We start from the raw sequence: 6,672 nt of genomic DNA, 5'->3' as shown, positions 1-6,672 counted from the left end.
TTATTATCAAAACATTCCAACTTTTTTCCTTGAAAAAAATCTAACATTGATGTAGCAACTTTTTCGTTGAAAAATCATCCGTGTAAAATTACAACTTTTTTTCTCGGAGTGTTCCGATTTGATCTTTTCGCTTTTAATAGCGCAACTTTATTCTCTTAACATTACGATTTTCTTTCTCGCATACAACGTACAACTTTATCCATGTAAAATCTCAACTTGTTTCAATCCTAATATTATGACTGTATTACTGTAACACTGGGACGTTTTTCCTTGAAAAAAATACTTTATTCTCAGAATTTTGCAACTTGTTTCTTTTCATTTGTATTACTTTATTCTCCCAACGTTACTTTTGTTTGCACACAACTAAATAAATAAAATCACAACCCTTTTTATACATTTTTTTCTCATAATATTATAACTTTTTTCCTTAAAAACATTCTTTATCCTTAATAATAACCACTTTTTTTTCTCTTGTACTATTAAAAATTGATTCTTGTAACATTACTTTAGCACAGTTCTTTTGTTTTTTTTTCTCTTTTCGATTCCTCTTAGTACCATTAACATTTTTAAATGTTGCAAATAGCATTTTATCGCTAACTCAGAACACTTGCACTGTGCAGAGTAAGTAAGTCTGTCCGGTGTGTTTTGCTCTTCTCCTGGAAAATATTCAAGGTAGTCTGGTGCAGTCTTGGTGAAGAAGCTAATTAATAACAGAAGCTGCTTTTATTATCATCTTTGTGCTTCATAAAGAACAGTCCCTTTTATTTACAGCCCCTTCCAGGCAGTGGCGAGATGTCGGCCAATTCATATTCAAAGGCCTCAACTTTACAACAGTATTTCATGGATTTCCTCTCACAATACAATTCATTACCCTGTCTGGTGTGTACGTAAAATTCGTTGTGTTTTCTTTCATCTACCAATCCCTAAGTTGGCCACTGTTTCAATACCTTGACTTGATCTTTGGCTATAAAGCCAAAACACAATTGTGATGGAGGCCAGCTTTGGTGCCTGGGAATGCTGCCTAAGAATGTACCAAACCAAACATTGCTTCAGCTTTATCTCTTAAACTTGAGCTGCCTCTGGCCTTGAGAAGGGGCTCTGGCACTTTTCACAAGGTCTGACTGGCTAAATGCTCCAGGGGGTTGTTGAGAGAACACGTGAGTACATAAAGAAGGCATGAAGATGAGTTATTACTTTATGCTGTAAGGGATCATGATTGTAAGTTGCAAAGACTACACTGATGTGATGGAGAACCATTTTGATCAAGGTATTATTCTCAAGGTCCATGTCGCAATCAGGGCAAATGTGGCAGTGCCCCACCTCATCCAGCAGATGGCAGTGTGTTGAGCACCATTTTACATTTTGACCACACATTCCCAGGATTTTTTTAAATGCTCTATTCTCCCACACATTGGGAATCCAAAAGGAAAATTTGTTATTTTGCGCTATTTCGCAAATCAAAGCCTGGACAAGCAGCAGGTCTTGTCTCGTATCTTGATGCATCAGTTCTTCAATATACTGTTGGATAAGCTATATATTTATTGGTACTTACGCTAAATATCCTTTCAGTGTGTTCAAAATGCATATTGATGATGCAACCTACAGTAGCTGTGTCCCGCTGTAGCCACACAGCAAAAACAGCTACTGTACACTTGAAAGAAGCCAAATTGTCTTATTTCAAGCAAAACATTCTGCTAATGCGGTAAGCAAAATTTGATTAGCTAGAATTCTTTAAATTCGAATATTTTTCTTGTGACTTTTAAGAATATAATGAGTCCTAAAATAAGCAAGTTGTTCTTAATCACATAGCTACAGTAAAGTATTCTTACTACAAGGTAAGATTCAAGATTCAAGAGTTTTATTGTCATATGCACAGTAAAACAGGTAGTTCTGCTATGCAATGAAATTCTTGTTCTGTTCTGTAAGTAAGCCAAATGCTCTCAGAAGATTCCTACATTGAGATCAAATTTGCTTTTATGAGGCTAGATTTAAGCAAAATCTTTTAACATATTCTACAGTCATGGAAAAGATATTAGAGCACCCTTGTTTATTCAGTTTCCTGCCCGATACAACTAAAGGTACATTTGTTTGAACAAATATAAACCCACGCACGCACAGGGAGAACCAACTCCACACAGAGATGCCCAAACGGAGATTCGAACCCAGCTCTTCCCGATCTCCCGACTGTGTGGCTAACATGCTAACCACTCAGCCACCGTGCGGCCGAGTAGAAGGACTCACAAGACAAACTGAAGGACAACAGACTACGCAAAAAGGAATGGATAATAAAAACCTGCAGTATATACAATACAGCTTTGGAGGACCATTTCTAAGGAGAGTTCTTGCTTTTTTTAACCCAACTACTGTCAGTGTCATGAATTTCATCTGCCTTAAATGCAAACATTCAGGAATATATTCTGCTACTCCAATTGAGCTATTCCTCTTAATATTTACATGTGCAGTTTAAGGTTCTACCATTTATAACAGGTGTAAAAAACTATACCAAGTGCTATATTATAGGGACAATCGATTATTTATTATTAAAAATTCAGTCTGAGCATTTATAGAAAAAATCTATTTACAGATTACAACGTATTTTTTAAAATATATGCATTAGTTGAGTAGGAGTATGTGGTGTTGCTATATGGACCCCAATGACAATGACCATGATGACTTCTGTCTTTCTGGGACATCACCTGGAGTGTAACCAGCGTGTTTGTGAGGGTTTATGTCCAGCACATCATCAATCAAGTAAGCCTGCAAAGCTGATTAACTGTCAATATGCTACTAAGACTTTTATACAAACAAACTAATAAGACAAAGTAATCATTCACTAACTTCTAAGTATACAAAACAACAAGTTTGGCTCCATTTTTTTAGGTCTGTCCATCTTTGTTTCTCTACTTTGCGGACTTGACAGCATATTGCAAGAAGCGAGCGGGTGTGAACACGTGACACAATGAGGACGTGGTCCGAAGGCTAGACCGTCCCAGTTCACATAGCTCTATCCGCGGTTGGAGGACTCTCATAAGGGCCCAGCCTTCATCGACTGCATAGGCTGGGTCCTTGAAGGATGCAGACCCCGAAATGGGACACAGCCATAGTCTCTTCAACATGTCCTGGGTCTTCCCCGAGGCCTTCAAAGGGGTCGGACATGCCCTGAACACCTCCCCAGGGAGGCATCTGGAAGGCATCCTGACCAGATGCCCGAGCCACCTCATCTGGCTCATCCCGGTGCTGAGGAGCAGCGGTTCTACCCTCCATAGGTGAGGGTAGGAACGTAGATCAACCAGTAAATTGAGAGCTTTGCCTTTCGGCTCAGCTCCCTCTTCACCACAACAGACTGATGCAGAGTTTGCATCACTGCAGGCGCCGCACCAATCCGCCTGTCAATCTCTCCATCCTTCCCTCACTCGTGAACAAAACTTCAAGGTACTTTAACTCCTCCACTTGGTGTCCCAAGTGATCTCATCCGCGACCCAGAAATGGCAGTCCACTCTTTTCCGGGCGAGAACAATGGACTCAGACTTGGAGGTGCTGATTCTTATCCCAACCGCTTCACACTCTGTCCAGTGAGAGTTGAAGGTCACAGCTCGATGAAGCCAGCAGAACCACATCATCTGCAAAAAGCAAAAAGACCCAATCCTTGAGCCACCAAACCGGAACCCTTCAACGCCCTGGCTGCGGCTAGAAATTCTGAATCGGTGACTGGCGGAGGCCAACCCCCACTAGAAACGAGTCTGACTTATTGCCGGCAATGCGAACCAAACTCTGAGACCGGTCATACAGGGAACAAACAGCCTGAATTAGGTGGTCCGGTACCCCATATTCCCGGAGTACTCCCCGCAGAATTCCTTGAGGAATACGGTCGTATGTCTTCTCCAAGTCCACAAAACACATGTAGACTGGTTGGCCAAACTACCATGCGCCCTCAAAGACCATGCCGAGAGTGTAGAGTTAGTCTTCCATCCATCCATCCATCCATCCATCCATCCATTTTCGATGCCGCTTGTCCTCATTAGGGTCGTAGGGTTGGTCTTCTATATAATATATTCTGTGATACAGTGAAGATTATCTTTTATAGTCTTACATATTTTCTATCATGCTGACTCCGTACCCTTTTTCTTCTGTCTGAAGTGGCAGCGCTCTTTTCCCATTGCTGCTGATGAAACAATATTTTTTTTGTTCCCTTTTAACAATATGAATGGATTATAATATATGTGTCATACTCTGGTATCAACTATCTCTCACCGCTGGATTATAATCTTTCTTTCTTTTCCAAATTATTTTTTTTGCTATCTGGTGATTAACTCTTCTCTTGCACCAAATGAAGGATCTCTTCGTAGACATGCTGGTTGATTGTTTAGCCCTGTGGCTAGCACTCGCTGTAGACAATGCCCTCACATTCAAGGAGCAACAATAACAGTCCTGGAAGTTTTCAGACCAAGTTCATAGGTCTGCACTCTGCTGAGCACCATTCTATTTTGCCAACACATGGACAAAGAAATGTCATATTACATAGACCGAACATCTCAAATAATGTATTCAAGTCCTTAAATAATACATGTTTTACTCATCATTGCAGTCAGCATGGCAGCATTGATCTACAGGCCCCTGCAGGTGATTTATAGTAACGGTGAACGCTCTCAAACAGTCAGTCATGGGTACATGAGTCTATGCAGGATTGGGCGGAGTGCACGCTATACCTTTGTGTTGTCTTGGTTGCTTGGGAGGCCACTAAAACAGACTGTGGATGATTATTTTTCTTGTTGTGACCCACTACACCGTGTTTAAAATATAAAAGTGCAATCAATTTAAAAGGTGTGCTCAGCTTAGGTGGTGTAACAGACAGTTTGTTCATTTGTTTTAATTATGGGTAGACTATTTAAGTAATAATAATAATCATCATCATCATCTATTCCTCAAGCTTTTTATTTTTTTTTGGGTGGGATTCCCGGCAGAAGCAACAGGTGCCACCTGTCAGTGTGGCGACCTGTTATAGTCTGCATGTGTTTTCTATTTACGTCAATGAATAAGTGCATTGCCAAATGCTGACTCAGTGTCTTGGTTCTGGCTGCTCTCTGCGCAACATGCAAGTTGTGAATCCCAAAGGTTTCCATGTCCGGCAAATCTCTCTGAAGTTCATGCATCACTTCCCGTTATCAACAAATCAGCGTCTGCGGAGCTTTCTCTAAAGGCTGCACTTCCTCTACCAATTATGTCTCCTGCAGAAAAAAGTGAATTCAGAGATTTTAACACAATGTTCTTCGAGGCTGATTGAGATAATTACATTTTACAATTTCACATGTGGCGTGGCACAAATCCCCAATAAAAAGTAAATAACAAGTCTGAGCATGGAGGTGAGAAATAGAACAACGTCTGACAAATTTGGTGAATTTTCCTTCATTTTTTTTGGCAGCTTCTCTCTTTACGGGATGACAAAAAAAACAGAAATTCTCAGAAAAGGGGGAATGAAATATCACGTCATCAGTCTGCAACAGTGCCGGGAACCCTCTCCCCCTTTCCTCATGGTGCTGATCTTTCCATGCCCCGCAAAATAAAGCTTCCCTCCACTGCTAGCATCATAAGTCTTGGTCTGTCATGTCTGAGCGTTAACGGTAAAGGCTGAAGTATGCACAAGCTATGTCTCGGGAGGTCCATGAGAAGATTCCACAATTTTATATGGCTGGGCTGTGATCGTTCCGGATGTCTCCGGACACGAGGGCTTTCCCCGATGGAAAATAAAGAAGATACTGAGTCACTCAATGATGAAGTGATGTTTCAGTGAGAGGAATTTCTGCTTTATCAGAAAAAAACATCTATTCCGTGCTTGGAAAATGGATTTTCTCTTAGGTAATCAGAGGCTGTGTGATGTACAGCCAGTAACAAATTTACATGTGTGATTTGTCCTGCACGTGTATATCACCTGACAGCTGCATGCTTCATTTTATACAGCTTGAGCAGTTTCAGCATAAGCTCTATGAACAGTCGCACGTGTTATTATTCCATCCATCCGACGCAGACTGACAGTAGACATAGCTGCAGAGCAGTTGAGAGGTTAGTCTGAGCCCTGAGCACTTCAAAACAGTCCTGTGTTTACTTTCTGAAATTTTGGCTAGTTAGATCATCCTTGTGGCTATTTGGGTGACTGGATTGAATTTTTACATGACAAAAAATAGTGAACCACAGAGTTGCGGTATATACCGGACAACAACACAATGGATAAAGAGTCAATATGATTCTTAGAACTTCAAACCGGTGGTAACGTTTTAACCAGCAACTTGCCTTAGCAGCTTAGGTGAGAGGCAATGTTCCCTCTAAGCTGCGCACGTGCACAATCCAACATGAACTGTAAATGAAATAAACACAGAACAATTTATTCTGTACCATTTTGCAATGCAACGGAGTGAGTGCCAGGAAACAACAACAAGCGGAACATATAACACAATGATGAGCACTGTCCAGCCAATGATAACATCCTGTTTGCACGTATTAATACCACAGCCCATCAATTTATTAACAGCACGTTACATGACACATGCCGCTGTTTATGGCAGGTTGGCATATAGCTAATGCTGCTTGCTAACCCTGTATAAAGGCGAAACAAACTAACAGAGCAACAGCGTCTGCAAAAGCGCTGCTTTATAAAACATGCTACAAAGCCGAAGTAGC

General features: G+C 40.9%; 1 long non-coding RNA gene across 1 annotated transcript in view; it reads right to left on the bottom strand.

Annotated features, from left to right (window-relative positions):
* Positions 1-3,124: 3,124 nt before the first annotated feature.
* The window catches only part of LOC129192703 (uncharacterized), a 65,528-nt gene continuing 61,980 nt past the window's right edge, over positions 3,125-6,672 (bottom strand). Inside the window, exon 5 of the long non-coding RNA XR_008573471.1 lies at positions 3,125-3,620. This is a non-coding gene — a long non-coding RNA (uncharacterized LOC129192703). The remainder of the gene's footprint in view (positions 3,621-6,672) is intronic.

The sequence above is a fragment of the Dunckerocampus dactyliophorus genome, chromosome 13 (genome assembly GCF_027744805.1).
Source record: "Dunckerocampus dactyliophorus isolate RoL2022-P2 chromosome 13, RoL_Ddac_1.1, whole genome shotgun sequence".
NCBI lineage: Eukaryota > Metazoa > Chordata > Actinopteri > Syngnathiformes > Syngnathidae > Dunckerocampus > Dunckerocampus dactyliophorus.
Note: the sequence above shows the minus strand (reverse complement) of the source record. Positions and strands in the feature narration are given on the sequence as shown.